General features: G+C 40.1%; 1 protein-coding gene across 6 annotated transcripts in view; it reads right to left on the bottom strand.

The window, feature by feature from the left end:
• Window positions 1-12,882, bottom strand: part of Lrfn5 (leucine rich repeat and fibronectin type III domain containing 5) — a 335,078-nt gene extending 322,196 nt beyond the window's left edge. For 3 of the 6 annotated variants that reach the window (XM_017315056.2, XM_006515830.3, XM_006515831.4), the window contains exon 1: window positions 10,903-12,877. The gene's annotated coding sequence lies outside the window, so the exon portion shown is untranslated. Of the gene's footprint in view, window positions 1-10,902 lie in introns of all 6 variants that reach the window. The other 3 variants (NM_001310586.1, NM_178714.5, XR_001780450.2) reach the window with 2 other exon arrangements.
• Between the last annotated feature and the right edge of the window lie 960 nt (window positions 12,883-13,842).

Genomic DNA, 13,842 nt, shown 5'->3' with positions numbered 1-13,842 from the left:
CTATAATAAAAAACCTTCAAAATATTAAAACAATCATTGAAAGAAATAGCATTCACATGAAATGTAATTTTGGTCATTTCTTTACAAACATACCATTTTTACCAAGAGGAAAAGAAAAAAAACAAGATCCATGACAATACTAATTTTAATTATGTTTTATAAATAAATTTTAGTAATTATAAAATAATGTATATGGACTTCTCTATGACCTAAACTTCTTCCTTATTATACCTATAAATTATTAGATTTGCAGATAGATTAGTTTGATATGTTATTAAAACATTATTAAATAACTTTACATAATAATAATAGAGTGAAATTCCAGCATAAATTGCCCAATCTAAATTTAGTTTACTGAAGAAATGGTTAGTAAACATGAATTACTGGAGAAAAATTAGAAGAAAAATTGAAATCAAGTCATTTTGACAATAAAAAAATGTCAAACTGGGCTAAATCAAGATGGAAAGTTACGTGGAGAAACAAGGATCATGTGTTCCTAAGTATCATACTGATGTCAGGGACCCAACTGAAAGAAGATAACCCTTTCATGGAAGCCTCTCACATGTAGTCATAAGTGGCTGCTCTAGAACCAAGAAAACTGCATTTAATATTGTGCATATTCAGCAACACTAGGAAACATCTCAGACAAGGAATCTATTGTAGAATCAACAAAAACTCCTAAAAGTTTAGAAAAAGAAATCATTCTTCGTTAGAAATATATTAAACCACAGACTGAAGGCAGTATGCCTACAGAAGGCAAATTTTAAGTAAACATTTATTGAAAAGGTTTTTTCAATGATTTTTTTTTCTTTCAAAAGACCCACAGTGTCTGACTAGCAGCTCTGTTACCCAGGGCGCACATCTCAGAAATCAATTTTTACTTCATAATGCAGCGTTAAAAGTAATGCCCATTTTCATTGTTCATGACTTGTCAGTAAATGATTTTGTTTTGACTCAGCTTGCTAGCTGGTTCTTCTGCTTCCCGCAGTAGAGGTTATTCTTATGACTATAATTATCAAGGCTCAATTGTGTCTGGATGCTCTCAGGTGGCCTCATCAATGTGCCTGGCTATTGATGCTGGATACCGTATGGACTACTGTACCTCAACAGAGGAACATAACTAGCGGGTTTCTTTACATATTAGAAACATTTTCCCCCTTTCCAAGAGGGGGGAAAGGTGAAAAACACATTGTCTTGAGATGATTTGGTTGTAAATTGTTCTCTAGCACATCTGTCACACCCCAGTTCAAAAAGCAAAGTACAGGTCAATACTGATTCAAAAGGAAAGGAAGCAAATTCTCGCAAAGATTACAAAGGTTGGCAGGCATTTCCATTTCTCCAAATGAAAGAACTTAGATCCCAAGTGAGGGCACACCAGAGGAATTACTCTAGAGATAATATGTCTTGAAAATTTCTAAAGTTTATGAACAGGCTTTGACAAATTATCATCAGACACATGATTCAAGCTAAAGAAATGACTTTATTACTGCACTCTTCCCTAGTTTTAGACAAAAAAAAAAAAAACTTAATAGGAGTTAAACCTGAATACTCACTAAAGATGGCCTTGATAGCCTGCACCAATCTCAGGGCAAAGGAAAAAGAAGGCCAAGTCAAATGCAGGGCATCGTTACACAGAGGCTAGTGTTTTAATGACAGATATATATTCTCTAAGTCTCATCTCCTCCAAACAAAGTTAAATTCTCTAATCATAAAGGCTTTGATGAACACACAAATAAAAATTTAGCAGTTTATAAACTGATACAAGAAGCAAAAGTAGTAAAGATTTTTGTGCATACTCAAAAATATGGCCTCATCAATGAATGAGATATGGAGAACAAACATGTAGTAACCCTTACCAGACTGTCATGAGAGGTAGGGAACAGGAAAAATCTCCAGACATACAAGACATAGCTCCCTTCCTAGAATCAGGACTATTTATAAACGTCTTATCTCTTAGTTACACACTATGGCCACATAAAATCAAATCCTTTGAGTTTAAGTTTGGGTGTGTTAAAAATAGAGATGGTCACGGTGACGCTGTACGTATGTCTACAGTATGACGTAAAAGTGAAAATCAACAGCAATTAACAGGAGGAACAGGATGACAAGCTCATATGCTGACTGTTATCTACTACACAATATCTATGTTATGTTGGTATCTTTAAGTGACTCTCTTATAAGCTTTATGATCTCAAAGAACATATGTTGTCTCGGAGGGATGCCTAAGATACTCTTATGAAGCCTGGGGCTCTCATATCCAACCACTGTGCTATTTTATTAATAAATTGTTATTTGGAAGTTAAAAAGTGAAACAGATAGACTGAAAATATACATACATCAGGGGAAATACATTAAATAAAAAAAATCATGTAGTTAAGGTAAAAGGAAAAGAAAAGTTAGTGTAATTTTCTGGGAGCATGCAATGGACTGGCCCGTAAGGACCATTTGCAATCATAAGCATATACAATGATGACAAGGAGGCATTGAGAAAAGATTAGCTATATGTACATGTGAGGTGTCAATTCTGAAAACTATTTGCATTCGCATCATAAGTAAAATATTTTAGGAACAAAAGAATAGCATGCAAGATTATGGTCCATAGTCAATATCTCTTCAGAGATAGTTGGAAGGATGGGGAGATTCAGTATCACTTCCTGTTCCGATTTTTCTCACCGTGTTAGAAAAGAGCCCATGTCATAAAGAAGCAGAAGAGGCTCCTTGGAGCCCAGTTGCTGATTTTTCTTTTAAAAAGACCATGTAAACAAATGAATTAATATTCTAGAAATAAACCACCTAGGTCTGGCAGTAAATTAAAAGGCAAGTATGTCATTATCTCCAGGACCATATATATATATATGAAACGTATTTTCCTCAATTACATGTCCAGTGCTATCCCAAAAGTCCCCCATATTCTCGATTTTTTTCTCTCTGAAAGACAGCTTGCTGTTACTGTAAACTGAAGCTTTCTCAGAATAGCATCTATACCATTTTGACTTGTATCTTAAGGGAGACATGGCTGAGACATGAGTTTCTGTGCATGTAATAAAGAGCAACTAACTAATCATCAAGGAGTATAAAGAACATGATTATAATCATTCTTGTTTATTTCAGAAAATCCCTGGCACATCTGGCTAAAGTATTTAAGAGAGAATAATATACATTTCTTGTCTTTCTCTGTTTCAGTGTTTTGTATGGTACTCCTAAAGAACACCATCACAGTATGTGTGGTGTAAGGTAAAGAATATTTAAGTAACTTGACCATCTTGAGTAAGAAATGTAATAGAAATAATGAAGAAGCATTCTCAGACACTTTATTAGACACTAAACTTAGAAGCAGAAATACGTTTTATCTCATCACTGTCTTGGAGGTATACATTAAGGCCTCGAAGGCTCTATTCAAGTTCAGGTAAAGAGAAAGCACATGAGTGTTGAACCTGGGTTTTCTTTATTCTGTCTCCCAAAAGTAGCAATGATGGCTACATTAAAATCTGTATTAGTTGTTGGCATTGATTCTATGCTTCAATGACATGTGGAACAAACAAACCAGAATCTGTCAAAAAAGTCTGTTCAAACTAATGATACTGAACATTACTGAGCACAAAATGTAAAAATGTTAAGAGCAAGAAAATAAAATTGTCTCTAGCTAGTATGTTTATAAGCAAAGAAATTATGGAGTGAAGGCCTGAAGCAATTCTCTTCTAATGCTTCAAGTTCCAGTATCAGGAACAGTGCTTTCCATGTATGAAAATACTTCCCCCCATGCTAAAATTAATTAGAAAATATAGGATGCCAAAAGTATGACATTTTGACATACTTAATAGAAATATTGAATAATCATGTTCAATAAAGTTATTTTGAATTTTCTAATAGTTAGTCAAAATGAAACTTGGTAGGGAAGCCAGAGAGAGAATATAAGATTGAGAACATGTCAAAAAAAACTTAGAAGTTTCATAGAAATTTCCGTGTCTATCAGGAGTCGAAACATATTTTAAGGATAAGTCATGTGCTGACAAGGGGACCTGCTCCAAGCTCCCAAGATTTCCTAAACTGAAGTAACTCTCATATTTTGCATTTTCTTCTTCTTCTTGGCCTTTGAGCACACCAACTGCGTTTCTTCTGATCACTGTAACCTCATAGTTTCATTTTTCCAATCATAGAACATAAAGCCTTCCCAATCCCTTTATTGTTCATTCCTTAGACTCATGACAGCTAAGGTAGAGACAAAAACAGTGAAGAGACCTAAGTTTCCCATATTTGATCACCCTGAAGCTGCTAGACAGTTTTAGCCTGCAGTCATAAAAACTCATTTTATAAGTAAGGAAAGTAAGGTTCAGAGAGGTGGAAAGGCTTTCGGTTCAGGTTGCACAAAGCTAAACATAAATTACAAAAATTCAAATATCATTTAGTAACCATGGCATAAAACCAATCCCTCTAAAATAAAGCCATGATTTCCAATCTTTCCTTTCATATCTACTACAAAATATACATTAAACGAGGACCAACTATCAGTCAATAAATGTATCTCAAACTTAATGTGTTTATATCTTTCATGTTATTAGAAAAATATGTTCACACTGTCACAGCACAATGTACTTCCTGTCTCCCATAATTACTATAAGTACCATGATAATTTCAATTTTAAATTAGATATAATTTTATTGAATGGGACATAGTGAATTAAAACATCTGTGAGTCAGATTTACTATGTCTTCATGCACATGAATATGTCTTCATGCTTAACAAAGCATCAGTGTTGATATACAAACTATAAGCAATTCATGTTATATATGCATACAGACAGACAAAACACTTTTACATACAAAATAAAAGTAAATCAAATATAAAACTAAAGGAGTTTGTAGTATTGTGTGAAAACAATGAAAGGATTCAATGTATTAAACACAGTTATTTCAGAAGTAAATATACATGACTTATTTTATGATACAGAAATATTTTCATTTTTATTTCATAAATTTTTACTATTATTTTTATATTTACCACTAATATTAATTAATCATTTGATATTTACCAATGCCCAGAAATCTTGTGCTAATAAAATTCTGGATATAGTAGAATTTCTCCCCTTTTGCATGGTATGATTAAAGTCTTCCCAATTCTTTTAATATTGCTTGAATGTGTACATTTGCTCTGTTTTTTTTTTCAAATATAGCAGATGTATTAAATTGTTTAAAAATTAATGAAAACAATTTTTTAAAAATCAAGTGAGAAAAAAATACTTCATTCCAGACAACGAAAGAAGGAAAGAGTTAGTTTTCACGTAGTTAATATGCTTCCAGTAGTACATTGCTTTAATTTGGATAGCCTATAGTTTTGGAGGTGGTGTCACGGAGGTCCAGGAAAATCTATTGTGGAGGCAGCAAATGAGGCTCGGGGTAAGCTTAGCAGGAGACTGTGTGCTGAGCCTGGGGAAAGTCCTTCTTTGGTTTGGAGAGGTCAAAGAAACATGGCCTCTAGAGAGTAAGAATAATGTTCCTTCCTGTGTGGGTAGCACTTCTTAAATGGAGCTGAAAAGGGCAAAGCAAGCACGTTAAGATGAGTAGTGTTGATAGGCTTCTGTTCCTGTTTAAATTCAACACACTAGTTGTGATTGAGGATGTCTTAAAGTCTTTTTTTTTTTTCAAACTTTTCTTAAGAATTCAGAAAGTTTTCCCAACATTTGCTAAAGAACTCTTAACTTTAATCGTTTATCTTACTATATATCCTTTCTAGGGCCTTTTCTGTAGTAAATGTAAAAATAGATTCAATTTTCATTCCAAATTCTGCGATCATGATTCACAGGAATTGTAACACTAATTCTAAGAAACTAAGAAACTCCATTGAAAGTGTTTGCAATGTATTATGTAACTTATTTATTTATTTATACCAAGAATATTCAAAATGAGAACAAGACATAACATGCGATATATTTCTATTTTCAAGAAAGGAAGAAATTGGTCATTTGATATTTCCCGATTTAACCTTGGCAATTCCTATGTAAGGAGATAATTTCCCACCTAACCCTGTAGGTGAAGAAATATGAACTATCAGGCTGCAGAGATGGCTCAGTGGTTAAGAGCACTGACTGCTCTTCCAGAGGTCCTGAGTTCAGTTCCCAGCAACCACATGATGGCCCACAACTATCTGTATTAAGATCCAATGCCCTCTTCTGGTGTGCCTGAAGATAGCTACAGTGTAAATACATAAAATAAATAAATAAATCTGTTTAAAAAAAGAAATATGAACTATCAAAGTCAGTTTTAGATAAATATTAAAAATACTTTATGTAGCTTAAATATTAAAACCTGTCCACCCACTTTACTTGGCTTTGGTGTACTGATAGTCCTTTATATAATCATGTAATTACATTGTAATTTCCCATCACTTGTTACCTATCATTCATAATTACCGTTAAATTATCATATAACACGGTGAAATGCTTTTTGTCAGAGCAGTGTCTGCCAGAGCACCATGAATTTAAAAAAATAAATAATAATTGCTTTAAATTTAGCATCAACTATTTCTGAATAAAATTCTTCTCTATTTATTGAGGGCATCATAATACTGTTTGATTTATGATGATGGAGTACTATTATATGGTTTACCCCTAGCTAAAACAATTTCTATAGTTATAAACAGCACCATCCCTACACCACAGGATCTTTAAAGTATACTTCCTCAGGTTCTAAGACTAAAGGAAAGCATACAAATGAGGGTATAAGCTATGGAGACTGAGTAGGTGGACCCATTCTCAAAACTTCACTGTGTACATGGATCACTGGAATGGCTTAACATACGTTGGTGGTATATCTTAGAGAGCCACACTCATGTGCATAAGGCCTACATTTTAAACATCACTCTTTCATGAACCATAAAGCTTAGAACTATTTTCATTGTATAAAAAAATAAAGGAAAAGAAAAGAAAACCTGAAAAAATCCCAGTATGTTTCATCTCTGAGTAAATAAAATCACTAGAATAAGAAAACAGACTAGCTAGTTTATTCTTTAGAAAATTTCAAGTGAGTTTTCTTCTTCCTCTTACTTCAGTGTTAGCCAAAAAAAAAAAAAAAAAAATGTTTTCAATGCAATTGAAAAAAGACCTGAGTAGTTGTTGTGGAATAGTTTCACTGATGGACAGGAGCCCTGTTAAATAGCTGCAAGTTTCTCATCCTTACCACATAACAGCACAGCAAGAGAGTCAGCAGAAAACATGGTCCTAATTTCACTAGCTAGAAAACTCAGCAAAACCACCAAGCCAAAAGTGCTTCAAGCAGCAGTGCACTGGCTTAAAAGGAAAAAAGGAAATGATGTCCCTTCAGGAAAGATGGAGGTGGGAGTAACATGGGACTGTGCTTAAATACTAGTGACACAAGAAGATAACACTTCAACACCAAAAATCTACTGAATGGCAGGAGAGAACAAAATAATAGCACAAAAAGAAGAAGAGTGGGGCATTCTCTATCAGACACCCTCATCTCTTTTATTTCTCTGGAGAAAGAGGAAAGAAATTACTTTTGGCTGAAATCAGTGAAAGACAAAAATAGATGAACTTTTTTCCTTAAACAAACCTGTCTGTACAGGAGCCTCATATCAAAGCTGAAATGTATGAGAATGCTTCTGTATACATAACGATTTTTAAGAGAGGTTTGCAAAACACAGAATATAGGTCTTGTTCAAGGTCATTCTTTTTAAAAGAGAAAAGGGAAGTCACTGAAAGGATTGATCTAGAAGATGAAATCACATGTCAACTCCTTTCAAGCTGACTCTGCTCGCCCCTGTCCTGTGTGGCCCATAATTCCCAGTTGTTTGTTTGTTTTGTTTTGTTTTCTATTAGAAATGACGAAAAAATGATTGTAAAGTACGAGTTCCTGGCTGGGAAACTCACTCTCAGTGTCATAATCCATCAATGAACAAGAACAGAATAGCTATGCCTAGGGATAATGTCTAACAAGCTGGATAGAAACACCTTAGCCAGCATTAGCCTGCCTTCCTTCCTTCCCTCCCTCCCTCCCTCCCTTCCTCCCTCCCTCCCTCCCTCCTTCCCTCCCTCCCTCCCTCCCTCCCTTCCTTCCTTCCTTCCTTCCTTCCTTCCTTCCTTCCTTCCTTTATTCCTGCCTTCCTTCCTTTATTCCTTCACTCTACTTTAGGAGCTCTATTTCCTCATAACATTTAACCTAACTCCACAAAGGAATGGCCTTTTTAAACCGCAATATTTGTCTGAGCTTCTGAGCATTTAAAACTTGGTTTACAGATTTGTCTGCCTTCCCTGAAGAATGGGTGAACAAATATAGGAACTGACTTGCAAAAGATGAAACCTTAAGTGAGTAAAGGCTAAAGAGAGGTGAAACAGAGATGGGAAAATATGTATTATTCAAGTACTAACATTCTTCACCAGAAATTTTATGTCTGGTCATTCTCACATATGTGATTGGCTTGCAACTTATTATGTTGTCAATATTCCACACAAACTTAGGACAAGAAAAAAAGGCATCTCTCTGATGTTTATCACAGAAGGCAGCATTGTTTGTAGGATTTTTTGAATGATAGAAGATTCCAAATAAATTTACTTAAAAAGAAAAGACATTTGATATGAAATTCTCCTTAATTCTTTCAAATCTTGTTATTTTTAGTTTTTTTTTTTATTTTTTCCTTTATACCTTTTGGGATCTGGGCAATGATACTATTTTATTTTTTTCCTCATTAGACCTCAGACAGTAGAGTATGCATTGTCTTACTGCCTGAGTTGAGTTAACATCTATATCCTTCCTCTGAGTTGAAGTTATACACTAAATCTGTATGAAAAGTGGCTTTCCTAGACTTCATGTTGGAAGTAAAAGATAAGTTGATTACATATGCTACAGTTTTTGTTGTTGTTTTTGTTTTAACTGAAGGCAAAACAGGACTGCAAATGACCTGGTGTCATCTGGAAGAGCAGGAGAAGACAGAAAGAATAGGTATGTCGAAAAAATGCACTTAGCTTCAAGGTTTCAATCCTGATAAACCATGCAATGTTTGAATGTCAAACAATTTTTGTAGCCAGCTTTCATCACATGGTCTTGAATATTCATATATATCGGGAATGAAGGAGAGGGGCTCTAGTCATAATAGATGCTCAAACACCACCGCCCTACTCATCTCCAATCTCCCTTCCTTCAGACTCAGGCAGTCACAGGGGCCACAAGGAGCCCCACTGTCTGCTAGGTGCTAGCTGAGCTCTCCAGCCCCGCCCCATGTAGTGTCAAAGCAGACCTGCCAGCTGCAGTGGTACAGCCCAGCCCCCAAAGCCCGCTGCATTCACGGCCTTGTAGCACCACCACCCTGCAGCAGCAGCAGCAGCAGCAATTCTAGACTCCAGAGAAGGAGTCCGGACGTCAGCGCGCAGGGACAACTAGAGCAGCTACACATTAGCTTGTGATCTGCAAATGCCATCAGATGGATAGCTACAGAAACGGAGGGGATGGAAGACAATCAGGCAGTCTCCCTGCACACCCTAAGCAGCTTTTGCAAACAGAAGACACCACGGACACACTCAGTTCCACCTTCATAGGTCAGTCCCTATCTCTGCCTCCTAGAGCAGGGAACCACTGACCCACCAGGCCAAACTAGCAGGCAGTTCGGGAGGCAGGAGACAAACCAGCACTCCTCAGCTGAAAATTTCAGACCTTCTTCACTCTGGAATTAAACATTGACAAGACTACTTTGGAAGTACCTTTATGTTGTTAATTCAAGCGCCCTCAAGAAGGAAGTGGAATTTTCTGTAGGGAACAAGCAATGGTGGGGGAAGAAGGTAGAATGTACAAGGTACAAGAATAAGGCGCTTCGGAAGTTAACTAAATTTGTTCAGCCTCTTCAAGTGAAGGGAATCTCCATTTTCACATATCAGATCTAGTATGTTAATTAGGCAGTCTTAAATCCAACCTGCTTTTAAATCAAAGCACTAGATGGAATTTTCAAAATACCTATTGTACAAACAAAAACAAACACTGGGGCACAAACCTCTGCCCGTCTCTGAGATAAAGCAGGTGGGGCCAGGGCTGATGTTGTCACTGGGGCTGGGGCTGGGGCTGGGGCTGGGGCTGGAGCTGGGGCTGGGGCTAGGGCTGGGCTGGGTGGTGGCTATTGGTTTTTGGCCTCCTTCTCCTAGACATATAAAAACGACCTCTTTTCATGTATATATTATGCCACCTCAAATCAAAGCCTGGCAGTTAAACACCTAGTCTCAACACACACACACACACACACACACACACACACACACACACACACACACACACGCACACTCGACAATGAATTCCTTTTCATCCTAAGCAAGTCCCAAGAAAACTCCATTTCACATCAAAGTCTCGAGATTCTTAATTCACAACTACTGAAAGGATCTGGGAAGATCCTGCACATCAAGAGAACCTTGGTACAGAGGTTAAGGGGTTTTGGGGAGAAAAAATAAAAGATCTTTGATAGATGTGGGGGGCGGGGAAACAAACACCGGATCTCACTTCAGTATCTGGAGGGTTGGCTACCAAATGGTCCGCAGCAACCATAGCCTGAAGGAAACATGAACCGTTCATCTCTGGCACCTTCAGACAGGTTCAACAAGCCTGGCCCTTTTCAAAAACTATCCTCAGGCTTGATGTATTCATGGATGGATAGATAGATAGATAGATAGATAGATAGATAGATAGATAGACAGACAGATAGATTTCGCTACCACAATAAGTGTCCAGATATAGACTTACATTTTATATACCAGAAACTGCATACCCCGTCACTGAGCAAGCGCTCTTGGATACCCAGCCCTTTCTAATGATTTTCAAAACATTAATAAGTAAAGTAGCCTGCAATGCAGATAAGATGCTAGAAACAAGACCTTAAGGAAAGTGGGTGAGGCAAGTAGTCCTTCATTGTTACCTGGTGCCTCTAGGGGGAAAGACGGTCATAGGAAGACTTTCTGCCGGCAGGTAAGATCCAGGCAAGGTGGCTCCAGGTGGCTTTCACAGTCGTACTGGGGTCTAGCTCATCACTTCGCTGCCCTTTGCCATAGCTCAGCACCCGCATCCTAGGGAGTCAGAGAGGTGGCTCCTGCCCCTGCCTTCGCTGCTCGCAGGTCGCGCTGGGTGGGGAATCAGCGCAAATCGCCCAAACCGGTGGCTCCGCGCCCGGGGAGCGGGCAGAAGCAGGGCGGCCGCGCACACACAGAGACACGCTCACACACACTCACACATTCTCAGCCGGGCGCGCGCGCACTCACACTTGCACAAGCACTCCCAGAACCGCACCGGGAGGGAGAAACAGTTCTGGTCCTTCTCAAGATCCGGTCCGGAAGCCCACCAGCCTACCGGCAAAAAGAGCAGTCGCGTTCTCACATAGCCCTTTGATCACGTTTCCTTCAAGTTCTCCTGCAGCCAAATCCTTGGAATTCAAAAGCTGGTGACATTTCGCTGGGCAGAAAGGGAGTCCTGGAAGGGCTGTGGAAGCGTCGGGGATTCGTTAAGCAGTTTGAAAAGCAATCCTCATTACCTTGTTTGTACAGTAAACCAGCTCGGAGTGCTGAAGTTTGGGCTTCAAATGTTGTGGACAGACACATTCATATTCTTCGGACCAAAACAGGAAAGTCAAGATGCAGGGAATTAATACAGCTGCAAGTCCCTCTCTTGACCTTGCGATGTACCTGGAAGCTCGTTAATACAGCCACTTTCCAAGCCTCTGGATTAAGTGATCCTTACACCTGGGTTCACAGCCCATCAGCCTCCCAGAATCCAGCCTGGAAAACCGGTCTGGGTGTCCTCCATGCTCTGCGAGAACCTGGGCACGGAGGGGCATCTCTGAGTTAACACGTTTGCTTCTGGGCAGTTGGAAAAAAGACTGTCAAATGCATCTGATAGGCGCGCGCACATACACAGGCGCACAAACACACGCATACACACACGCAGCTAGCTGAAAAGAGGCTTACAAAACACTAGAGGAACACCAAGATGACTTGAAAAGGTGGAAAACCTCCAGATTAGTGCCGGGAAAACTGAAGGGCCAGCCGGGAGATTCCAAAAGTCTTCTCAGGTCTTTCAATATTCACATTTCTACGCCTCTCTCTTTCTATTTCTCCTTTCCAGAATGTTTCCTGGATCTGCCCCACCCCCGTCGAGTTGCGCCTTTTTTTTTTCCCCTAAGATAACCGACCACACAACATGAATTACATGGGTGCGTTGTGCCCACAGCTCCACAAAGTCCAGAATCCTAAGGACCAGCTAGCTAAGAAGCCATTCACATCTCACATCTTCAAGGGAAGAAGAAAAGCTCGCAGGCGAACACACACACACACACACACACACACACACACACACACACACACACACACACACACACACACAGCTCCGGCTGCTCTGCACGGGCTCACCACCTCCCTGCGCCGCTGCACACAGCGCGGTGGGCGCCCCTCCCGCTGGCTGAGGCCCTGGGACGAGTCCTCAGCTCAGGCTCAAGGCGGGAAGCTGCAGTCCGGGCAGGCAGCCGCCGCCCCGGCAGGCCTGGGAGAGCCGCTCCCCAGCGTGGTGCGAGCAGGCAACGCCGGCCCAGAGGAGCTGCGCTCCGCGCTGCAGCATGGAGGCGGCGGCGGCGGCGGCGGCGGCGGGCGCGCGGCCGAGAGCCGGTCCCTAGCTGCAGTGACGAGAACGGCCGCACCTCCCAGAACCCTAGAAACAGGAGACACCCCAAGCAGTAGCAGCTGTGCTCTCGGCCTTTGAGACTTCGGGCTGGATGTGTTCAGAGAACCGATTTTCCGCGGGCGCAAGGAGAGGGTTAGCGCCGTGCCTACAAATCCCTAAGCAGAGGAGGCGCGGGGGCGTTGCAGGAAGGGGGGAGGGGAAGCGGTGGAAAACCTGAAGGGAGAAAGCTAACTTCTGGGGCATCCCTCTGTTGGAAATGAACTGCCTGATCTAGTCGCCCACTGACCTGTGAATAAGGGAATAATGATTTAAATTTAAAAAAAAATAATAAAAATTAAAAAAAAAAAAAAGGTGTCACCCAGCCAGGCTGTGTCATTAGGCACTGTGACAAGTGATTAGCTCCAACCTGGCGGAAAAAATCCCAGCCTAAGAGCTTCTCGCTGAAACTCCCAGGCACTGAAGGCCGACTTCCAGTGTTCCCTAGTCTGTGTGTGAGTGTGTGTGTGTGTGTGTGTGTGGGGGGGGGTTGCTTATGAATCAGATGGAAGCGGATTCCAAAATGAACATTTACTTTGCAGAATCTGCCCAGTAGGTACCAGGCATGAAGAAGTGATGAAGCTAACCACATTTTAGTGCACAGAGCTTTATGGGACCTGAGTAGTCCTCAGAAAGGCCTGGCCACCGAGGTCACCTGCACTGGGGGAAGGATGTGGAGCCAGAGAGAGGTGTGGTACAGAGGAAAGGAAAAAAAAAAAAAAAAAAAAAAAAAAAAAAAGAGCCTCTTGGGGAAACATTGGGTAGGGCCCTCCCTGGCTTTACTCTTGGAATCCTGCCAAGATTCCCAGGTTCTCAGTTAATCCCCAGTCTCAGACCCCAGCCAAGCTCACAGAAACCCCCTAAAGACAGTATGTGGAGTGGTTTGAAGCTAGTCCTTTCAGGATAGAGTTGATGAGCACTTGATTTTTGGTTTCTGTGCCTCCCTCTAAGTTCAAACACCAACCTGAACCAAACCTGCATGGAAGAATTGAGGGGGGGTGGGTAGGGGGATACTGGCTATCAAGGAGCACTTCCTTGCCTATTTGCACCATACTGTTCCTCCCAGAATAGGATGCTCTGGAATTTTGCTCCCAGTAGACCCTGAGGCTTTACCCTTGCCTTGCGAATTCACATGGGCGTGCATATTCAGGCA

Source organism: Mus musculus, chromosome 12 (assembly GCF_000001635.26).
Source record: "Mus musculus strain C57BL/6J chromosome 12, GRCm38.p6 C57BL/6J".
NCBI classification, from domain to species: Eukaryota; Metazoa; Chordata; class Mammalia; order Rodentia; family Muridae; genus Mus; species Mus musculus.
Note: the sequence above shows the minus strand (reverse complement) of the source record. Positions and strands in the feature narration are given on the sequence as shown.